This window comes from Panthera leo, chromosome F2 (assembly GCF_018350215.1).
Source record: "Panthera leo isolate Ple1 chromosome F2, P.leo_Ple1_pat1.1, whole genome shotgun sequence".
Taxonomy (NCBI): Eukaryota; Metazoa; Chordata; class Mammalia; order Carnivora; family Felidae; genus Panthera; species Panthera leo.
The window spans coordinates 51,623,929-51,638,222 of NC_056695.1; the positions used below are offsets into that span (position 1 = coordinate 51,623,929).

Sequence of the window (14,294 nt, forward strand, 5' to 3'; positions counted from 1 at the left end):
CTTGCTAAGGAAAGTTTGAGAGATCCACTGGTTACAGAATTCTTCTCTATAAACTAGTTAAGGTGTTTTTTCTCTGAGCTCTTTTTGCATAGCCTCACCCTTAAGGCTGTCCTGATAAGAAGGATGCTCCCTAGTGACTCATTTTATTTCTATGGAAGTTGTGTAAAGCTGACCAGGATTGTTCATAGCAGGCATCCAGAGGTGGTCCCTGTCCTGAACCTTGACGGATAACCTATAGGGGCTCTCCTGAAGTCCGTGCATGCCCTGGGAGTACCATCTGCTGAGCAGGGGCGTAACTCTGAATGGCTTAGGCTCCTGATGGCGTTACAGTCATGACCACTTGCTAAAGGTCATGACAAGTAGATCCCATCCTCTGATCAAACTGCTCTTCTTAAGCCCATTTCATTTTTATTTTTCCAATATGCTACAAAAAGCTTGCCTTAGGAACTTGTATATCTTACCTTTCATAAGACTTTTTTTCACGCTCTATCACACTGGGTGCAGGAAGAGGAAGCAAGAGGGAACGCTGTCTTTTATAAATGCTTGCTATGAGTATAGACGTATATGGGATGTTGACTTTATTTAGATTCACAACGGGTGGACCAGCCACTTCAGATAGGTTCCTTGGGTTTTAAAAAGATGACTCATGGCTTCACCAGATGCTCTGCAGTTTCATCAGCACCATGTGGTTTAGGCAGAGGCTGCCTCAAAAAGGAGGGATGCTTCGTTTGATGCATAGCTTTCACTTTGTGCTTGCCTCAGCAAGGAATGAATTCAGATAGTTTTTAGCCTCATCTGTTTACATGGTTTTGTGTGAGCAGACTGCCAGGTAATTACCCAAATAAGGAGTTACTGCTCCAGAGATGGACTGCCAAATCTCATTGTAATACCAAATATAAATGCTATTAAAACTACTAAAATGGGGAACATTTGGAAGCCCATGATGGTCTGTCAAAATAGTAAATATATTGCATCATTTGAAAACCTTGTCTACTCATCTTTTCAAAACACACAGTAGGAAGAGTTGATAAAGGTAATGGAAACAAAAACTAAATAATTAAAAAAGTAAGTTCTCTGGCTCTCCATTTCAGTTAGAGATTAAATGCAGAATATCTTCAATTAAAATGTAAATGGAATTAATTGCATGAAGCTATCTATCTGGATGATATGTGATCACTGAATAATTTGCTAACTGGCACCGAACAATGGCCAAAGGAAAATAAAATAATTGCTTAATGATTCAAATTATGATATTTTATGATCATTACTCTCTACTGCTAATGGAATGTGACCCTGGATAAGTTTCTTAGCCTCCCGGAGTCATTGTATTCCCGTCTATAATATGAGGAAATGGAAACACATGATCTATAAGGTCCTTTGCTGACCTAAAACTCTGACTTTTAAGGTCTTTGACTCTATTATATCTTGTTTTCTCTACCAACCAAGTTCATGAAAGAAGGACTAATTGTGGACCCAGATATGCATTCAGATCTTGTTTCCTTACTTCCTAAGTGCATGAATATGAACGTGATAACCTTCTCACATTCTTCATGTGAGACAAATGGAGAACACCTACTTCATGGATTTATGATACATAAATGAGGGAGTATTTAAAATTCCAAGTACAGAATCCTTCACTTACACTTCTGATCCTGCATAAATTGTATTCTTTTTCTTATCTGGCATCATTTCTGGTATCTCAAACCTACCTTTTCAGTGAAATCTTTTGGCTTCTGACCTCTCGTCCCTACAGAAAAGTTATAATCCCCAAACTATACTAGAGGAATGATAAAATATATCTATCTATCTATCTATATATATATTTGAGATATATATATCTTTTCCTCCTGAATTGTCTCGGTAAAAAGAATGAAAACATCTATTGAAATAATTGTCCTGCTGGCTGTCTCTTTTTCTGTTTGTCTTGGCCTTAATTTTTGTGAATGAAATACATCTGAAGTAGAAGAAGTCGGTTGCTTCCTGTGTTTAGAAAACCTTTTCTCATCGCTCCTTTTCACTACTTTTTCACTATTACTGGCTGTTGCATATGAAAATCTTTAAATTAAAAATAACATGATTATTCATTATACAAAATACTGGATAATATAAAAAATAGGAGAAAGGGGGGTGCCTGGGTAGCTCAGTTGGTTGAGCGTCTGACTTCAGCTCAGGTCATGATCTCACACTCTGTGAGTTCAGGCCCCACATTGGGCTCTGTGCTGACAACTCAGAGCCTGGAGCCTGCTTCAGATTCTGTGTCTCCCCCTCTCTTTGCCCCTCCCCTGCTCATGCTCTGTCTCAAAAATAAATAGAAACATTAAACAAAAATTTTAAAATAGGAGAAAGGAAGCATAAACACACTCTCCAGAGAGAACAACCTAAAATATAATTTGCCAGCTTTCTAAACTATGTGTGCACAATGTGTACACGTTGACAAAACAGGCTGATACTATATGGTGCTAAGGTCAACACCAGAGTATGGGGTGCAACGGCCCGGAATGTGCTTTGATTTGTTCAGTATTGTTCTTCCAGCATCTAAAACATGCCAGCCAAGAGTGCGCACTCAATACTCTTTTTAACCTAATTTATCCTCTGTATCTTTTGGGGCCAATAAATGGATTCTGCAGCATCATTTTCAGTGGCTATATAGTATTCTACAGTGTAGATATATCCCAGCTTACTCAGTAGATCCTCTGTTGTCTGCCTTGTAAGGTTTTCTGTTTGTTCTTTTTTGTCTATAATAGTATTTTAATCAACAGTCAGACAAATAAATATATGCCTTTCTCCTTTACTACTGTTTGGATAAATTCATTAGAGTAGAATTGCCAAGTGCAAGTAATTTACTCACAATTTTAGAGAATTATTACATATATTGCCAAATTGTTCTCCAAAAGATAATGTCAATTTATAATCTCGTCAACTGAGATTGAGCGTTTCCCTGCACTCTCACAGATAGTAGGTATTATGCTGAAAAAAATTTAGAAACCAGTTTAGAGGCACCTGGGTGGCTCAATCAGCTAAGCGTCCGACTCTTGATTTCAGCTCAGGTTATGATCTCACAGTTCATGGGTTTGAGTTCAGCATCAGGCTCTGTGCCAACACTGAGGAGCCTGCTTGGGATTCTTTCTCTCCCTCTCTCTCTGCCCCTCCCCTGCTTGCATGCACACAGTCTCTCTCTCAAAATAAATAAATTAACTTTAAAAAAAAGTTTTAAAAAGGTCATTGCATACTAAATTTTGTCAATAACCATTTCTACATTTCCTGGGATCCAAGATCCTATAACCCAGCAAGGATAAAATCTTGCTAAAATAGTGTAAAAAGTTTGACAGTGTCCATTTAAGTTAATCACAAACTGTTATGAAACCCGGAAACACAGTAAAACCTTGTGAAATATTTGTAGCCTGTTCAGTGTTCTTCTTTCATGGAATCAGATGTGAAATGTCTGTGTGGGAGTTGTTTTTCCAAGGTAAATAGATTATTATTTATATCTCTAGGTGCAAATGCTTTGAAATAACCAGAACATGTTTCAGCTGAAGGTGGCCTTACATAAGTTTTCACAGCTACTGCTTTCTTGTCAGTGCACTGTCATGGTGTGGCTTTCATGGTTTGATCAGTTTCACGCCCGGCCATGATTCTTACGTTTTTATCATCCACTCTTACGTGAAATGATGCATCAGACAATATTCCATTATTCTTCCTCATGTGCTCCAACTTTGATATTCATAAACACCATCATTAATGCTGCTCCCACTATGTCAGCATCTCCAGATTGGAGATTTTTTTTTTTTTTTTTTTGTCCCTTGAAGATATTTCTATGTAGACCTGGAAGTCCAGAGCCTATATTTTCTGTATATTTTTTATATTTTCTGTATTGCATAGGATCAGTTTGAAGTGGTCAGTTAGTGATTGCCACGAGATTTAGACATGATTTTGCTATCTATGGAGTAGCTTACAGAGGGATAGTTGCCAATATTAACAATTAGGGAAGAGGCTGGCTGAAAGAGTGGTGATTTAGAGAGAGGAGGGGAGCAAGAATTTAAAATGAAGAATTAAACAGATGTCGAAAGAAAAAGTATGAAACTTGAACTTCAATGCATGCTAGAAAAACATGATATAAAAGTAGACAAAGAGGCTGGCCTCCCATCTGCAGGGGAAGGAGGTTATTATGGACTAGAAAGTTGCCAAAAAAAATCAAAGGAGAAATTAAAGTATGAAAACAGAAGAATGGCCAAGAATCATGTTTTAAATATAGAGGTAGATTTGAACTGTGAGACCTGGCTTAGAGAGATGGGGAAGATATCTAAAAATAGCTCTTTAATAAAGAATCATTTCAAACATATGGTGCTTCCTGAAGACAAAGATTGAGGGAAAATAGGTACTAGTTGTCAGACTGTTCAAATTAGCACATTCATGTTTTTTTAGGACTCAGTGATAACCTGTCTTATTTTGCAGACATTGAAATTATCCCTGTGTGACCTGAAAAATACTCATTTTTTTTCCAAAACAAAAATTTTAATTCTTAAAACATGACACAAATTTAGAGAGGCAGGCAGTAGCCAATGTTTCAAACACTCATATATTAAATGGTATTTCCCTGGGCCTGTTATTATTTGGTTGGAATTTGTTACTCATCAAAAGCAGTCTAGTGTAATAGAGATTGAGCTTTGGGGATTCAGATCCTAGCAGCTGAATTAACGGCTGTGTGACCTTGGGAATCTTGTCTTCTCTGAATCTTATTTTCCTTTTTTTTTTTTTTTTTTTTTTTTTTTTCCAACGTTTATTTATTTTTGGGACAGAGAGAGACAGAGCATGAACGGGGGAGGGGCAGAGAGAGAGGGAGACACAGAATCTGAAACAGGCTCCAGGCTCTGAGCCATCAGCCCAGAGCCTGATGCGGGGCTCGAACTCACGGACCGTGAGATCGTGACCTGGCTGAAGTCGGACGCTTAACCGACTGCGCCACCCAGGCGCCCCTCTTATTTTCCTTATAGATTAGTGGAAATCCTAAAGTCTTAGTATTAGGGTGCCTGGGTGGGCTCAGTCGGTTGAGTGTCCGACTTTGGCTCAGGTCATGATCTCATGGTTTGTGAGTTTGAGCCCCTCGTCGGGCTCTGTGCTAACAGCTCAGAGCCTGGAGCCTGCTTCGGATTCTGTGTCTCCCTCTCTATCTGCCCCTCCCCCACTAACACTCTGTCTCCCTCTCCTTCAAAAATAAATAAACATTAAAAAAAATCTAAAGTCTCAGTTTTGACAATTAAATAAAATAGTACACATTAAATGTCTAACAAAGTAAGCAGAGAATTAACATATGTTTCTTTCTCATCACCTTCCCATGCAATGCAAGAAAAGTCTACAGAGGTTTATGAAATTAAACATACTGTAAAATGGTGTAATTAAATTAAAAACAAAACAAAACAAGGACCACCTGGAAGAGAGGAAATTGTCATTATCAGGAATGTGAGATGAAATTAGTGTTGGAGATAAGCCCTGAATTTGTCTCAATTTCTTGCTGTCTCTATCAGGATGCTTTTGGTTACAAGCAACAGAAAATCAATCTCAAATTGATTTTAATAAAATAAATTCATAGGCAAAGGTGACTGAAATCCAGAGGTAAGCTTGACAAGGTCAGGCTTGATCTGTCTACTTAAAAGATGAGAAATGGACCCACACTCATGCTCTCTCCATTTCTCACCTCTACTTTAGTGCTACCTATATTCTGTGGAGGCTTCCTACTTCATGGTCCCAACATGGTTACCTTGTTCACATTCAGGTTTCTTTGTGATTAAAATGTCTAGTCTGAAGTAGCCAACAATCTATTATGAATGGTCGAGAACTTGTATCTTATACATGCTATCTCACTGATACTCAGCAAAGAAGAAAAGTTTTTTCTACTCTCAAACAAAAATCCTGAGCTTTGGCCTAAATGAATCAACTTAGAGCACTTGCCCATTCTTTTCTCAATAAATGTGACCTAGGTATGGGGTCATGCCAATTCCTGAGGACTGAGCCACAGATTCTACTTTTAATTTGGAGGCCAAGTCAGTTACCCTTGAAGCACATGGGTTGCCTTGGAGTAGGGTGATGTCAGGAAGAGTAGTGCGAATATATGCTAGGTGGCTAAAAGGGCAGATATCCACCAGAGTAGTTTTGATTAAATGGGAAACACTGGGTTTTATATGTATATGTGAGATATATAATTGAAAGAAAGGAAGCTTGAAGTTCACCTTATACTTCTGGAAATTAAATTCAAGGAAGAGCTTATTGAATTAAGTATTGTCAGAAAAAGGAGTGGGGGAGGAGGAGGAGAAGAAGAAGAGGAAGAAAAAAAGAAAAAGAAAGAAGAAAGTGTTTTCACAGAGACATTACATCCAATAATGATTCTCCTAGATTAGGTCAGAAACACCAGTCAAATACTAACTTTTTGTATACGTTTTTGTTTTCTGATGTTTTGATTTTTTTTTTTTTTTATTTTTATTTTTTATTTTTTTATTTATTTTTGGGACAGAGAGAGACAGAGCATGAACGGGGGAGGGGCAGAGAGAGAGGGAGACACAGAATCGGAAACAGGCTCCAGGCTCCGAGCCATCAGCCCAGAGCCTGACGCGGGGCTCGAACCCACGGACCGTGAGATCGTGACCTGGCTGAAGTCGGACGCTTAACCGACTGCGCCACCCAGGCGCCCCTCTGATGTTTTGATTTAATAGGAGACATGATTTGGAGAATCTAGAATAGATTGCAAATACAGCTATTAGTCTTTCAAATAAAGCCATTTTAAATACTTGAACAGTATTCTGTTGTGGTTAATTCAAGATTTAGTTCTCTAAGAAGGGACCATAGCATATAGTATTCTAAGATGTAAAGTAAATCAAAGTTACTTTATACTTAAGACATCAGATCTGAAGTTTCTAACATTCTATTGTGAACGGCTGAGAACCTGATTCTTAATTCAGTACTGGTGTAGAAAGCCATGTGGCCTGAAAGTGCTCCCAACATCATCCCAACAAATACTTTGAATCTTCTCCAGCAACTGAGTCTGAGCCATATGGCAAATTATAAGTGATTTTTAATTAAAAAAAAAAAAAAAAGGCATTCATTCTTAGAAGAACCCTAGATGGCTTCGGGGACATCTGGTTTCAAGTAGCATGGCACTCTGCACTCTCAAATAGCTATATTAATTACCCTATAGAATGCGTTAAGATTAGCTATTTAAATGTTGGGGAATGGCTAATAAATATAGTAATTTTAGTTTGGGTGTAATTAATGGTGAACTAATCTTCTAAAAGTAGCCAACCAAATCCAGCTGCTTCTGTCAGATAGAACAGCAATAGTTAGGATACTAATTTGGCTGTTATAATAAAGGCCAAAAGATTTTCTTTTTGCCCCACACAGCAGTCTGAGGTAGGCAGTCCTGGGCAAATTTTTCGCTGTCAGTGGTAGAAACTTACTCTAGTTCCTCTGGCATCCTTAATATTCATTTCCCATCCCAAAGTCCAAAAAAAAAAAAAAAAAAAAAGGCTTCTCTAGTGTCCACTCTAACATCTGCATCCTAACCAGTGAAAAGAAGGGAAAAGAAAAGATGGGCACAGAACTTTCTTTGTAGGAACGTGCTTCAAAAGTTGTCGTGTTGCTTCTGTTCATTTCTCATTGGCTAGAAACTACTTGCTGGACAACTTAGTGCCCAATTAAACCCTCTATCCTTGAAAAAGATGAATACATATAAGAGGGAGAGAACTAGCAGGCTCTGGGACACAGCCTCTGAAGAGGCTGCATAACTTCCTATCCACCAAAGCTAAGTTGCATCCGCCCAGTTCTCTCAACAAGTGGACCAGGTTGTCCAAATAGAAACTGTCATGAACAGAATATGAGATTTGTGTGCATGAAAATAATGTTTCTACTTCAGATACCATGGGTTATAGAATCCAGCATTTAAAAATCATTATAATATGCACTGTTTATTTCTGATTTCTAAAAATGCACACTTCTGAAAGTTTGGAAAATACAAAAAAAAAAATAGAAGCTAACAATCAACCATTGACTAGCCACAGATAACCATTGTTAAGAGTTTGGTGCGTTTCCTTTATGACTTTTCTCCACGAGAATTTTCTTTTTAGTCACATAATTAGACACAGTTTTACATTTTTTTAACCTAATACTGTACAATTTTCTCACATCATTAAAATGAGACACTAAATATCATTTTTATGTTTGCATTAGTTTAACCTGGAGAAGTATCAGAATTTATTCTGTTGCTATCACTAGATGCTTAGAGTTTCCAGTCTTTGTTGTATTAATAATGCTACTATGAACATCTTTCTGCATAAATTTTTGTCTGCATTTTGAATTATTAGAATAGAATCTTAAAAATGAAATGGAATCAGAAGGTGAGAAATTTTAAATGCTCTAGGTCTAGATTGCTAAGCCACTTTCCACAAAGGATATTGAAAATTTCTACAACTTGTTCTTCTAGTCTCGTTCATATCACCCTCACTAGCATTTTTATAATTAAATAAATGCAATTTGCCTTATTTGATAAAGCACATTCACAGACCCTCTATGAACTGGTGAACCTGAGTATGGTTTCATGTGTACCCAGCAATATTTTCATGTCTACATTAAAGTCTATTATTTTGGTCATTTATTCATCCCTTGTTTTAATGCAAATTTAAACTCTCATGTGACTGAGTCACTAAAGCTGCTTCAAAATGAAATACAGTATCTCATTTAATGACACCTGCTTTGAATGGCATACATTTAATTTAATGATACCAACCAACTTGATTCAGCCCAAGAATCTTGAACAATATATATTTTTGAAAAAGAGCAGGTATTGAATTACTAAAGTAAATGACACCTCATTTATTTATGTGCCAAAGCTCATGCAGTTTTGTCAGAGGAGAGATTTCAAACTCTCATTTCAAAGCACATTAACTCTGAATTTAGAGAAAATCCTAACACGTTTGATCGTATGATTTCCAAGTCCTTGGCAGATTAAAAACAGCTAATTTGAAAAGAGCAGCAAACATTAAGAACAAATAATGGTAGCTGAGAGATCGACAAAGAGGAGATACAGATTTTGTATCTTTTATAACACCCCCCCCCACACACACCACCACTGACGACAACAACAACTTGAAATTCTGTTTTTTAACATTGTGACATTTTTATAACATTCCATTTAATGAAATTATGGCTCGTCTATTCAAAGAAGAGTAAAAAGTTCATAAATATTATTTTTGCAAGGAGCTTTAATATCACAGGAAAACATTTATAATAAAAAAACTGAATATAATTTTGCACATAGAATTAGATCACAAATAGGATTTTAAAAATTAAAAAGAGATATCTTGAAAGTAAAAGCATTAAAACATTAACTATGATTTTCTTGGTCTGGTAAGATTATTTTTTCTTCTACTTTTTCTGTGTCTTTTAAAATTTCTAAAATGTAAATATTGCTCTAGTAAAGATAATTAAATTTTTTTAATTTTTAAATAATATTCAGTGGTCTAGTTACAAGGATAATTGGGGGTCTATTAGATATGTCTCTTGGATGCGGTTTAAATTGTTTGTTCTGTAAAGTAATGGTCATAATAGTCCATCACACATTATGACATTAGCAAGGAAATTCTTAAATTAGGCAAGTATATATTTAGACAGACTGTTCATGCTATTTAAATAATATTGGAGATATTTTATAAATTAAAGTCGTATTTTAGGTCAGTAGAACTGTAATAATTTAAAACAAAAAAGTATTTAAAAATTTTTTATATGTGCTCATCTTACATACAGGAATGAAATGTTTATGTAAATTTTCTGTGGCATTTCTTCCGTGTAAATTTGTTTCTTTGTATTTTGGGGAAATAATGTTATACTTAGAAGAATTCATAGTATTTTCCAGATAATTAATTAATAAATGTATGAAATATTTTTGTAATTTTAGCTTGAAATAAGTATCTGCGGATTTTCTAAACTGATCACACAGACAAATTACATGATTTCATTTATTAAATGATTAAGTACACTGAATATATTTCTACATTTGCCTGTTTTTAAGTTATTGACTCTCAGGTCCAAACCCACTGTTCAGGATTCAGCTTCGCGAGGCTGGGCTGGGTCTCAGAACAGTTTCTGCTTTGCCAGCTGCTACCTTTTAGGCCCTGCCCATAGGGGGCGCCAGAGGGAGACTGCAGGGAGGGAAGGCAGAAGGAACACCTGTGTGCTTGCCATTCCTGTAAATACTTATCAGCTACCCTTCTTTACTTGGGCAACCAGTGTTCATTCCAGTAGGAACCCTTCTCTAAGTTCCTATGTTTAATAATTCCAGCCACTTCCTTTTGTTCCCCAGCCCTGGAATTAGCAGCTGCTTCCTACAACTGCCATTGGTGATAACTTGGTGTTATCAACCTCAAACCTAAACTATTTTTTATATTCTATTCTGTCTCCGGGCTATATTGACTGATAAAGCAATATGGATGTACAACATAACTTCCTAAAGCAGAAATACATGGATTGATAAAATAATTTTCCTACTAGTTAATGTTATAAGTTAACATGGACACATATGTGATAACTGATAGAAGCTATCTGAACTTTGCAAAAAGAAAGAGTTCATATATAAGATATATATAGTTCTATATGGTTCAGGGATATAAATCATAGTTCTTCTCATGACCCAGCATAGCTTCTTTTTTAATTTTTTTTATTAAAAATTTTTAATGTTATTTCTGAAAAAATAGTTTTATATTTATTTCTGAAAGAGAGAGAGAGAGAGAGAGGGAGGAAGGGAGAATGAGTGGGGGAGGGGCAGAGAGAGAGGGAGACACAGAATCCAAAACAGACTCCAGGCTCTGAGCTGTCAGCACAGAGCCTGACGTGGAGCCGGAACCCACAAACCACAAGGTCATGACATGAGCTGAAGTTGGATGCTTTACTGACTGAGCTACCCAGGCGCCCCCCAGCATAGCTTCTTTATCAACCTTTTAAGGAATTTAACATTGACTATATATACTCTATGTGTATGGGTGTATGTATGTGTATCTCTATATGTGTAGTTTATATGTATATATGTGTGTATTTACACACATATATATAATTGTAAAAATGTGACAGGAAGACAGGACGGAAATAACTTACAAAGTTAATGTGGTTGTAAAATAGATCAATCATTAATTTTTAAAATGGATTCATTTCCTTGTCCCACTTGCATCTGAATTCTGGACTCTGAGTACTAAATTTGTTGGTTAGCAAAATACTTAGCACATCTGGTTACACATTCATCAGCTCAGTGGTGTTTGCATTGTTCTTTTTTTTTTTTTTTAAGTTTTATTTGTTTATTTTGAGAGAGAGAGAGAGAGCACATAGGGGATGGGGAGTGGGAAGAGGCAGAGAGCTACGCAGAGAGAGAATCCCAAGCAGGCTCTGCACAGCGCTGAGCCGGAGGCAGGGCTCCATCCCACGAACCCGAACCTGTGAGATCATGACCTGAGTCAAAATCAAGAGTGGGATGCCTAACCAGCTGAGCCACCCAGGAGCCCCTCACATTGTTCTTATCAACAAGGTTGTTCCTTCTTCCCATTTACTCTCTGTCCTGTTCCTACTAGCATCTGAACTCAACCACTACATTTGACCTCAATTAAAACCTAATCTTCTCAACCTTCTTCATGCATAGGGAGAAAATATGCCAAGTGCCAATCAATACATGCCACATTCTGTGTTGCTGACTTGGACTGACCTCTCCTAGCTCCTGAAGTTTTTGGCCACCTTTGCCTGTCTTTAGCCATAACTACTTTTATTCCCGATATTTTGAGCTTACTCTGGGTTCCTGACTTGTCCCAGACTGCATTTCTGGCTTACTGCTTCCCTTTGCTGCAATTGCCTCTTTATGGCTGGGTTAGTTATATAGTAACCATGTGAAACTCATCCCTTTCTGTCTTACATCCTGTAATTGCTGTTCCTTGACCCTGGAAATTTCTCAAAATTCTGGTTCTCCTGTGTCCTTTCATCTTCCCTGAGGCCAGGGTTAGCCTTACTTAGCCTTACTGCTTCCCAAGCTGGCCAGCCTCTACTGAAAAAAAAAAAAAAAAAAGAAAGAGTCGAAAAGCCTAGGCCAAAGTGGGAGAAGTAATAGGTAACTATTTTTGTATTTCTGGTTCTCTCCAAGTATTCAGGGAAGGATGTTGTAAAGCCTTATGGCTGAGTTTGTTGGCTCTGGAGTCAGAATGAACTGAACTCAAATCTTGGTCCAACCATTTACTAGTTGTGTGACCTTAGGCAGGTTTCTGCCTCTCTACTTCAGTTTTCTTAAGTATAATATGAATACAACATATCTGCCTGAAAAATATTATAAAGATTAAGTTGAATAATCCATATAAATTGCTTAGAATTGTTCAGCACAGAAAAATGACTCAAATGTTAGCAATTGTTTGTTACCCTTCGGTAATGATACTTGATGACTTTGTTGAGTCTAAAATTGAATATCATGTCTAAGTGACTGTTTTCCTGATTCACTAACATTATGGAAGCATTATTAAGTAGACATCGCTTACTTACACAACTATCAAACCCTCCATCTGTTTGTGGCACCTATTTCCATAAATGAAAAAGGAAGAAAAATCACTACTGATAAAATCCTTTAGAATGTAATTTCAGCCTGTCTTTGAAAGGCCCAAAGATCGTAGGAATCTGGAGGAAGCAGTTACCAGAATAGAAATCTTAGAACAGCCTGTTCAAAGCCAGGCTGCTGGGTTAAGCAATTAACAGTGTAGCTGGGTTCATACTTGAGCTCCACGTATGAGACAAAGGATATTATTTTCACCTATGAAAGTGAACCTGCATGTAATTGGCTAACACTTTTTTTGCCCTAGACAATGATAGTTACTAATGATATACATCCTATAGCAATAACTCTTAATCTAATCATACATTTTAATTATCAAATAACTCTAAAGAATTTATTAGGGTTTGCAGAGTTTCTTTGTAAGCATGGTTACAATTGATCACATTTAACTTTCAAGATTCCAACAAAACTTGATATAATTATCTATATGAGGGACCAGTCCAAAGAAGTAGAGTTCATATAATGTGTCCAGTGTAACCCAGCTAGCAATCAACAAATTGTTTACCCCAAATTTGTTCCTCCAAATTGAATGTTCTTTCCATTACTGCAAGGTGATGCCAGTACTCTCTTGCTACTTCATAAAATGTCATAGAGTTTGGTGGTAACAATGGTAAAGATGAATATCATTAATGTTTGAATATTTAATACCTTAATAATTGAAGAAACAAGTAATCTACAAATCAAAGTAATTATGTAACCTGATTTTAGAGACTCACTAAAACAGTTTGATTTATTTTCCCACTCAGAATATTGAATATTGAGAAGAAAATCCCTAGCTTCAAACATCTCTTCCAAAAACAAAACAAAACAAAACAAAACAAAAAACATGATAGCCAAGATATCAGTGTTTATTATGTGCCAGGCACTACAGTAAGTATACACATGTTTCACCTGATGTACTGCTCATTGGAAACCCACAAAGTAATTACAAACTTCTCACTAAATGGATGAGAGGGGGGAAAAAAACCTTAAAGTTTAGAGAGGTTAAGTAATTTGTCCAAAATCACACTGTTTCTAATAAGGGGAGTCAGGATTCACACTCAGACTAAGTTCTGAGCCAATATTCTTTTTTTTTTTTAATTTATTTTTGAGAGAGAGAGAGAGAGAGGGCGTGTGCTCACAAGCAGGAGAGGGAGACACAGAAGGTGAAGCAGGCTCCAGGCTCTAAGCTGTCAGTACAGAGCCCAGCACGGGGCCAGAACCCACAAACTGTGAGATCGTGACTTGAATGAATTGAAGTCAGACGCCTAACCAACTGAGGCACCCAGGCACCCCATGAGCCCATATTCTTAATCACAGTGCTGTATGCTCTTGATTTTATGTAGGTTAGCCTTAATAAGCTGTTGACTTTTCCAATTCAGTGAGGTTTAGGAAAGCAATGATTGGTTAAAACTCCAAAAAGTTTCACTAGTCCTGCGGCCACAGCCCAGATGCTGTTGTCATCCCACACGGCTCACAGTGGAAGCATGTGCATTCTGATGGACCACACACTTCCAGCAAGCCGCATAAAATCACTATTCATGATTCAACTTATACTGATGACCAGCATTTTATTCTTGGGTATGATTGACTGGCAGCTATGACTCTAAATACACAGAATGACATGCAGAGAATAATTTAAATAAGAATCCTTTCAAACATTGTACCTTTCTATTGTCTTAACCATTTTTAAGTGTACGGT

General features: G+C 37.0%; 1 protein-coding gene across 3 annotated transcripts in view; it reads left to right on the forward strand.

The window, feature by feature from the left end:
* The window catches only part of OXR1 (oxidation resistance 1), a 362,974-nt gene that overhangs the window by 184,829 nt on the left and 163,851 nt on the right, over window positions 1-14,294 (forward strand). The window lies entirely within an intron of this gene.